Here is a 9,864-nt window from a genome sequence, read left to right on the forward strand (position 1 = left end):
TTCCTGCTGCAGGGGCCGGCCAGGGCCTGGCCCTGGGTGTCTGATGCTTGCAGGAGAGCAAAGCCATGCTCCCTGTCTGGCCGCCGCAGTGCTTCTAAGCCACAGACCTAATGTTGCTGCCTCTTTGGAACTCAGGACTAGATTTCAGAGACCCAGGAGGTGGGGCAGAAGAGGACTCAGTGCCTTTAAAGAGAGGGTGCCTGCTTCATGCCATAAAGCCAAAGCCATTAAAAAATAGGTACCTCTTCGCTGTGCCTGGATAAATCGCGCGCCGACACCTCCCTCCCCCATCTGTTGTCTGTGAAAGTGGGCCCCAGGCCCTCACCCGTGCTTGGCCCACCCGCAGGGGCGCGGCTCCCTGGCGTGGAGACTGACACCCGCCAGAGGGCAGCAACGCGACCCGGCACCTTCCAGGTCCGCCCTCTGGGCCGCCTCGGCTTCCCGAAGCGCAGCCCGGAGGGAGGCGGGCGCGCCGTCGGGCGCGGGCAGAAGGGCCGCCTCGTCGGCGCGGCTGGAGCCCCGGGCGCCGGGAGCTGCGCGGCCCGGGGCCCCGCGCCCCTCTCGCTCGTGCTGACAACTGCGGCGCGGCCGCTGCCCTGGGCTCCGGGCCGACCTCCGCAGCGCCCGGGGCGGCGGGTGTGGGGGCGCGGGCCCCCCCGACGTGGGGGCCTCGGCCACTCCGCGTCCCCGGGCCCCTCCGCCTCTGGGTCCCGAAACCGGCCCTGCGCGTCCGCCCGTCGCCCGCTCCGATTGGGTGGGGCGCGCGGGGAGCCGGCCGGGCCCCGCCCACCACCCCCCCGCCGGCGGCCCGGGCCGGGAGTGGGCGGGCCGGCTCCCCGGGCGGGCGGCGACCCGGGCCGGCGCGTCCGGGAACTATTTCCCCCGCGGGAGGCGGCGGGGCACTGGGCGCGGCGCGCGGCTCTGCGGCCAGGTGCGCGCAGGTGAGGCGAGGGCGGCCGGGCCCCGCGCACTCCCGCCGCCCCGCCCCGCCCCGCGCCTCCCGGGGCCGGGATTGGCCCGCGCGCGGCCCCCGCCCCCCGAGGGCACCTCGGCGCGCGCCCGCCCCGGCGGCGCAGGGCGGGGGGCGGGGCGAGCGGGGGGCGGGCCGCCGGGGCCCGGCCGGCGAGGCGCGCCCCTTATGTAAATACGGCGGCCCCGCCCGCGCCGAGGTGAGCAGGAAGGAGACGCGGCCCGGCTGCCTGGGCCGGCGCGGCGAGCGAGCGGGGTCGGCGCGGCGGCCGAGGGACGCCGAGGCCTCGGGCGGGGGCCGGCCGGGGCCTCCAGGTGAGGAGCGGGCCGGGGCCACCGAGCCGGGGCCGCCCCCTCGGGGCGCCGCCGCCGGGGCGGGAGGCGTGCGCGGCCGGGACCCTCGGCCTCGGGAGCCCCGCGGAGGGCGCCGCCGGGTCCTTCGCCTCGCGCTGGAGGCCGGCGCCGCGCCGCACGCGGGACGCGGACACCTGTGGCCGGTGCCGCCGGGAACTTTCTCGGCCCCGTCCGCCCGCGATTGCAGAGTGTGGGTTTCGGGCTTGCACAATAGCGTCGGCTTCGGGAGCGGGGAGACAGGTGCCGGGCGCGCCCGGGCGCGGAGGCTCCGCGGGCGGAGACCGCGTCCCCGGCCCGAGCCCCACGTGCACGGCGGGGGGCGCGCGGCGCGCGTGGCGGGGGCCGGATCCCCGGCCGCGGGGGCTGGCGCGCGTCCCCTCGGCGGCCGGGCCCCCACCCCCGGGGCGCCCTCCCCGCCGGCCCTTTGTGCCTCCTAATCCCCGGGCGCAGGAAGCCGGCGGGAGGGACTTCGGTCTCGGGGCCTTTGGGGGGGGGGGGTGAGGACATTTGGGGCACCTTTAGGCGACGGTGCTGAGCCCCACTCCTTTTCACGGCGACGGCGTGGGGTCGCGCTATGGTACGTCGGGACTTGGGAAAAGTGAAAAATTATGTTTTGCCAACACGAGCGGGTAAAGTTTGCTCCAGCGGCAGGGTTCGTGGACAGGTCGAGCCTTGGCTGTGGGGGGAACTGGCCGTAACCGGGAGAACCGCGGTGCGCCCCCTGAGGCTCTCACCTGCCGCAGGTGAGCTCAGGGCCAGGTGGGCGGAGCCGCGTCCTGGAGCCCCTTCCCGCGGGGATCCACGTGCAGGTGCTGGGGCTCTAACCTGGGCTCCAGGGACCTTCTGCAACGTTTAGAACTCGAGGACCTGCCTCGCGTCTGCAGAGGGAATTCGGAGCTGGGAGGAAGATGGGTGTGTCCAGACGCGAAACCCCAGGGGGGAAGAACACAGCCACTGAGGCAGAGGGGAGGCCAAGGTCAGCGGCGGCTTTTGAGGAAGACAGTCTGGGTGTGTGTGAGCTCAGGTGTGGAAGGGCCCCCAGACAGGTGTCCAGCTTTTTTATTTTATGGAAAGGGAGCTTGGGTTTACTTTTCTTGGACTCAAAACTGGTTCTGAGGACTCTGGCTAGGACTCCCTCCTGTCCCCCAAAGTAGAACCCGGTCTCTGGGAGCTCTGGCCTCCAGGGTCTGGGGCATCCCTCCTGCTCCTCCTGGAGGCAATGGAGTGGCCCCTTTGAAGGCAGAGTAATATAATCTTAATTACTTAGTAACTTAGTACTTAGTAACTTTTTAATACACAATGGCAGTTTTTAAAAGCTTGTAATCCCAGATGAGCCCTGTTGGGTTAAAATTAAAAGTTATAAGGCACCGAAGGAGGAGCCCATGGTGGAGAAATAGGGTTTCAAAAAGTGCAAGAGGGAATCCTCCCTCTTGCCTGGGTCTTCCCTCGTCTGAAGTGGTCCTCCAGGCTCTTTGCCTTTCCAGACATCAGTCAGGTGGAGCTGGGAATTGTGCTTCTGCGTTCTTGCTGCCTGACCTTGGCTTGATGCATAATCATGCTCACCCTCAGCAGGGTTTTCACACCTTTTGGGTGTGCCTGATGCGTGGTGAGAGAATTTGGCTTGTCTGCCCAGAAATTAGCCAAGGGGTCACTGTATTTCAAGTGTCTGGAAGTCAGAACTTTGAAAATGGGCACATCACTTCTCGGGAGTTGGGGGAGTTGCAGGGGCAGCGCCTTGTCCCAACTTCTCCCTAAGCCTTGGTGGCCCTTGGTACCTCCTCCCAAGGGTGAGACCTGAAGGCCAGATCCCAGCTGGGGGCCATTCCCTAAGGTGGGGGTGGGGTGTAGAATCTAATCTGCTTTCTGGGGGGGCGGGGCTTGGCCAGGGGAGGGGCCCTGCTGGGGACTGGGGCAGGGAGCACAGGTGCTCTCTGTCTCATTAGGGATTTTCTGCAAACGCTGTAGTGCTGCTTCTCCACCTGGCCTAGAGAAGGCGTGTCCTTTCTCTTGCTAGGACTTCCTGGTCCCAGGAACCCCCCTCACCCCAGAGAAAGCGGTGCCTGGAGCCCCTGTCATCAGTCTCTGCCCTCTGTCTACCTGTTGGAGACAGTGAGCATCCTGGGCCCACGTCTCCAGGAGCAGCAAGCGTTTCCTGAAGGCTTGCTCAGCCGTCCTGGTCCATCCAGATGTGCCACAGGTAGCTGTTGAGATACCTGAATCAGGGGCCAGGGTGGTCTCCCTGCTCCCAGGAGGCACTGGCTGCCTGGATCCACTGACCCTCAGCACTCAGCTCATGGGGATGTCACTTCCACGCTCCTCCAGGCTGAGGCCTGCAGGTCTGGTTGGCAGGAGTGGTTTGCAGAAGCAGGGCCCTAGGGAGCAGATGGGAACCCCCCCTCCTCCCAGTGGGACTGCTGGTGCTTTTGGGGTTCTGCATGGCTCCCTTTAGGGCCTCTTCTCTCCCCCCATACCTCTCAGGAAACTGGTCCTTTGAAGAGTCACCCGCTGCTTCGCCTTCCCAGGAACCACACTGAATTCTTGAGCTAGGAGAGGCTCCTCTGGGCGTGGGGACAGGGAAGCTGTGAGGTACCTGACTCTACCCTTCAGGAATTCAGCCGACACCAGAGCCTTCTCTCCAGACACCTCACTCAGTGGCCCAGGGTTTGACAAGTGGCACAGCTGGGCCTGGATGGTCACGTTCTTGGGTTCTCCTTGCCAAGGAGTTGGTGTCCCAGAGCCCCAGCCAGAGGCGGGGCCCATGGGGTGTCCCCAGCAGGAGGCCAGGTATGCCATCCTCATGGCCCTGATTGGCCAGAGACTTTAACAGGGTGGGGAAGTTCCCTGAGGGGCCATGTGGGACAGCAACCCTGTGCTCTTTCGGGTCAGTGGTTCCCAAATGGAGAAGCCCTCAGCCCAGTTGAATCAGACTGAATCCGGTTCAGTCCTAGCTGTTCATTCAACAAGTATTACCAGTGCCTCTTTGCCAGCGCAGCGTAGCGCAGGCATAACCCTAACCCCAAGCAGTCTTCTGCCATGGCAGGACTTGTGCTCTCCAGGACGGGGTATGGGGGGCACAAAAAACAAGTGTAGGTAATAAGTTAGGGGTTTTGTTTTGTTTTAAATGGGAGAATCTTTTTTTTTTTTAAAGATTTATTTATTCATACAAGCACTGGGTACAGTCAGAAGCGCGGGAGGGTGAGAGAATTCACCAGAGCCAGAGCCGGGAGCAGAGCAGGCAGACTGATGAAATACACTGCTGAGGGGAGCATTGGGCGGCAGGAGAGGTCTGTGCACCATGTGGGACCCTCAGCAGGGGCTGGGGATCGAACCGGTGCTGCAGAGGCTGCGGCAGCTTCACGACCCAGCGCTCAACCAATGCACCGCCAGGGGAGGCCCCACAAGTTAGGTGTTAAAAGGCCATAGGCACTATAGCAAAGGACTAATGGGGGGGGATTGAGACCCCTGTGGTGGGCGGGTAGGGCAGGGGGTGGGGCCTGGCAAGGTCACATTTGAGCCCTGACTTGCAGGCAGTGAGGGGGTTCTTTAAGTGAAACATGAGGTCATGGAAGGGGCAGGCCCAGCCCTTTGTCCTGAAGCTCCTTGGAACAGCCATTCAAGTTTTGAGTTTTCAGGTGAGCGAGGAGGCCTTGGTCCTGGGAGCGAGGCCTGAATGAGCAGGAGGGTCTGTGGTCAGGTTGGGGTTCAGGATGGGGGTCAGCTGGATTCTTACTAACTGCATGGCCTTGATAGCTCCCGGAACCCGGTGCTTCCCAGGTAGTTGCAGGAATTACATGAGACCACGCACGTGAGGTGCTAAAGCGGCACCAGGCGCTCTCGGTCCCTTGGCATACCTATGGAGGGCAGGGACAGGCTTCTCTGGACCCACCCCCTCTTTATTGTAGCCCCCTCCCTGGAGGTGCTCTTTTAGCCAAGGTTTGGTTGCCAAGCTGCTGGCAGGGGCCTGTCTGGTGCCTCTGGGAGATTGGGTTTCCCAGGGCAACGTGGGCACTTGCAAAGCAGCCAAGAGCATCTGAGTTGGCACGGACAGATGCCCGAGGGGTCAGCAGCTGCCCCAGTGGCTTAGCGCTCTGTCCCACCACTCACCGCGCTAGGAAGTAGAAAAGCCAACTCGCCGTCAGCAGGAGGCTAAAGCCACATTCAGCCCTCACACAGGATGTTGGGGAAGGGCGGGCAGCTTCTCAGCAGCAGTTAGCTGTGGGGGCCTGAGCTGAGGGGAAAGGTGAAGGGAGCTTGGGACTCGCTTTCTGCTGGGTGGGCTCCTGGAGCACATGAGCATGGCTGGACTGTGGCCGGTGTGGCTCCAGACTGCCTCCCTTGGGTCTGAGAAGTCTGGGTGCTGCCACTGAGCGTGGCCTCTCCCAGCAGATCTATGCACATGCCTGCGCTCTTCAGGGCCATGCTGGGGTCTGGGCCAGGATAGGCAGGATCAGTGTGGCCAAGCCTTGGCCTCATGGGGACACATTAGTGCTGGCATCCCAGACGGTGCAGGTATGCCAAGAGCAGTCAGAGCTGCTGCCTGGGGCAGGGCCAGGACAAGCCCACCCCAACAGTTACTCTTTTTCTGCCTCTGCCACTGGTCTCTTGATATGCAGGGGGCACAGGGTCTGGGCAGAATGGGAAGGAAAGACAGTGTGTGAATTTGCTAGCCCGTTGCCAAACCATGTGGGCATCGAGGTATAGGGATATGGTTCCTCAATGCAGCTTTCTTTGCTGATGGGCAGTGTAGTGGATGATTGGGATAGGGTGAAGGGAAGGATCTTGCTGATAAGCTGCCCACAGGGAGCTCTGAGGCTGGTTCCCCCCATCCCCATCACAAGGCGGACCTGTGTGGAAACCACGGCTCTGCACGCTCGTGAGCAAACACAGCAGGGCTGGGTCAGACCACAGAGGATGTCCTGGGCAAAAAGGGAGACTGAGGCTGGGCAATCTTTAGAAGTTGTGGGGGGCGGTGAAGGAGATGTTTCTTTTTATTTATATTTTAAAGATTTATTTATTTATACAAGAACCGGGGTATAGGCCAGATGCGTGGGAGGGTAAGAGGATCCACCAGAGACAGAGCGGGGAACAGAACAGGCAGACTGACGAAATACACTGCTGAGGGGAGCAGCAGGTGCAACAGGAGAGGTCTGCCACGCCTGCCCTGTGGAGGGCAGGGACAGGCAGCCAAGGCTGGGATCAAACCAGTGCTGCAGAGGCTGCGGACAGCTTCACAGCTCGGCGCTCAACCACCTGCGCCACCAGGGGAGGCCCCGGAGATGTTTCTTTTTAGGAGGCCCCCTCTCAGGAGTCCTGCTGTAGCTAGATGGTGACCGGGTGCAGGAGGCCAGGACCCTTAAAGCTCCCCATATCCCCAGTGACCTTGCCCCTGACCCTTCTTGGCATAGACTTGGGGGACTTCTCAGTTGGTGGGGCCCCAGAATTTGTCTCCTCCCCCTGGTCCCACCCAGCAGAAGCAGCATTGAAGTACCCAGCACCCGAGTTTGCCAGACCCTCCCGCTGGCCCTCCCGCCTGAAGCCTCACCTTGGCCCTGCCAGGTCATGGCCCTGAAGCCCACAGTCATACAGCTGGTTCCACCTGCCCGACTCCTCCCTGCCTTTGCATCCCATAGTGTCCATGGAGGGATGGGAGTTCTCCCCTATTCAGGACAAGATGGCTAGAGAGGAACCCCATTCCTCCATAGGACTGTTTACTTTGAGCCCCAGGCCTCCTGACCAGTGCCTGGGGCTTCTACCCTTCCCCCATTTGACCCTTTTATCTACCCTACCTGGGAGGGAGATAAACCAAAAGTAAAGAAAAACACCACTAATCCCATAACCCTTCCCTGTGTTGTCTACTTAGGTAAATGTTTTTAATAGGTTCCCCCCCCCCACCCTAGGGTAAATATGGTTCCAGGCCATTAGTTCTGGAACCTTCCATGGGGTACCCCCCCACACCCCATTGTTGGCCATTTAGGTTGCATCTGATTTTTCCCAACACATTAGTGACCAGGATAGCAAGGCTGGGGAGGACCTTGGAGGACCTGGATAGGTGCCCTTGGCCATGGTGATTTAGGGGCCATTTAACATAAGGCGAGGGTAGGTGCCCAGGCAAGACAGTGAAAGCGGCCGGGATGGTTGAGATGGCTTTTTGGTAGGTGACATTGGATGTGATGCTTGCAAGGCAAGAAGGTATTTCAGAGCCTGCTCAGTGCTATCTGGTTCCCAGTGAATGAAACTGAAGCCCCCCCCCCCATTCTAGTCCACCTCAAATCTCCTTGTAGCTTCCAAAGGCCCCTCCACTGTCTTCACCCCCACAGAATATGCACGTCCCCTCCCTGCTTGACTTGCCCTGCCCCGAGCTTCCAAGTCTGACCAGTCCCTATCATTCAGGTCCCTGGCTAAAGATGCTGCCGCCTCCATTCATTCATTCATTCATTGTGCACTTGGGGTGCCACCGTGGGAAGGGAGAAGAAAGCCCCTGAGTTAGAAGAAAGCATATTTTTGGGGAGGGTTGTGCAGGTAATAAGCAAGATGACTCGGTAAACCATTCACTAGTCCATTGTGACCGAGGTGAGGAGAACAGCAAAGCGGGGAGTGGAGGAGAGGATGTCCCGGGAGGTGAAGGAGGCCTGTGAGTACCTGTAGGAAAAGCATCTCGGGCAGAAGGGACATGACGAATGTTCACGAGCCTTCCAGCCTTCTTCTCTGGTCTTTTTTATTTTTTTAAACACAGTTTTTTTTTTTTAAGATTTATTTTTATACAACTGTGGGTACAGCGTGCCTCTGACTATACCTCAGTTCTTTTATAAATAAATCTTTAAAAAGTAAAAAATTTTAAAAAGTCCTAATTTGATCACAATTTACAAAAAAAAAAAAAAGAGCTGGGGTACAGGCCAGAGGCACTGGAGGGTGAGAGGATTCACCAGAGACAGAGTGGGGAACAGAACAGGCAGATGGACCGAGGGCACTGCTGAGGGGAGCAGTGGGCGAGACAGGAGAGGTCTGCCGCGCCATGTGGGACTCTCCCTGGCCGGCCAGGAATACGAACCCGCGCTGTGGAGGCTGCGGGCAGCTTCACAGCTCTGAGCACAACCTGCTGCGCCACTGGGGAGGCCCCTTCTCAGGTCTTTATCTTAGCATCTTCCTTTATTTCCTGGCTGGCCCTGATCGCTGTCTGAAACCATCCTGCCAGCGGACTTGTGTCCCAGTGAGTCATTGGCCTCCCCATTAGAGTGTCCTGAATAGGGATCCTATCTGTCTGTCACTGCTGTCCCCGATACTAGGCCAGTGCCTGCTCTATGCCAGGCACCCGGCACTTGGCTCTGCTCCCAGGCCTCCCAATAGACCTGTTCGGGAAGGCGTGCATCCCTCTTTACAGACCAGCTCGTGGGGCTGGGGGCTGTCATGGCCACCCAGCATGAAGGGGCTGTACGGTGGCTCTTGGCACCCAGCCCTAGGCTCCTTCCCTTACATGCCCTGCCTCCCTGCGCTCCTTCGGGAGTGGGCTGAGCCGCCTCCACACCTCCAGGTGTGGGTGATTGGAGGCCAAGGTTTGCCTGGAGGTGAGTCCAGCCTGGCTAGACCTGTCCCCCCACCCGCCTTCATGAAGGGGTGGTGCTTTTTCACAGCTTGACCTGGGCATTTATTTCTGTTTGGGGAGCTATACTGAGGAGTCGCGGGAGTGAAGAACAGGTGCGGGGACCGTCTGTCACCTCATGTCACGGGGTCTCAGCCCCTCTCCCGCTTGGGAATGAGCACAGGTTCACGCAAAGCCCACCAGCCCTACCCAGCCAGACCTCACCGGCACCCCTCTAACAGTGTCCAGGCTTGGTTGACTCTGAGCTGAAGGCATATGTGAGGGGAGCCTGCACGGGGCCAGCCTTTAGCTACGGGGGTGCGATCAGGCACCCTCTGTCCTGCCATAACCATACCTTGCTGCCTCCCAGAACCCTTAGGTCTGGGAGTTTGCAAGCCTGGGACTCAGATCTGAGTCCTGGGTCCCCCGTGCTGACCTTGAATGAGCTGCCAGCCTCTGTTTCCTTGTCCGCCAAGAATGGCATCTTCCACTCATCTTCCAGGGAAGATTCTAGAAGGCGAACAGATGCCCGGGATGAGATCTAGGTGTGCCAAACGCACATATGCAAGAGCAGGTGAGCTGAGGGCCAGGACGCATGCCGGCGGGCCTGCCCCAGCTGGCGGCATTTAGGGAGGATTTTCTCCCAGTTGTTTGCTTTCTCTACCATGAGCGTGGATTACTTGGGCAAAATGTTTTAGAAGTAATAGAAATCCCATGCAAGGGGCTGGAGCTGGGGCCACAGAGCTGCACAGAGGGCCACTGGGGTGCTTGGTGCCCACCCCTCCCTCCCGAGTGGAGCTGTCTCCTCCCATCCCATCTGTGCGATGTCGCCCTGGAGCCTGCCTGGGTCCTAGGGCAGGTGGCCTGTGCCACCCTGCCTGCTCAGGTCTTGGGGGGAGAGCCCAGGGCATCTCCTCTCCTCTGGGACTGCCCTCCCCTCCCCCCTTTCTCTGACCTCTGACCCA

The sequence above is a fragment of the Talpa europaea genome, assembly GCF_964194135.1.
Source record: "Talpa europaea genome assembly, chromosome: 7".
NCBI classification, from domain to species: domain Eukaryota; kingdom Metazoa; phylum Chordata; class Mammalia; order Eulipotyphla; family Talpidae; genus Talpa; species Talpa europaea.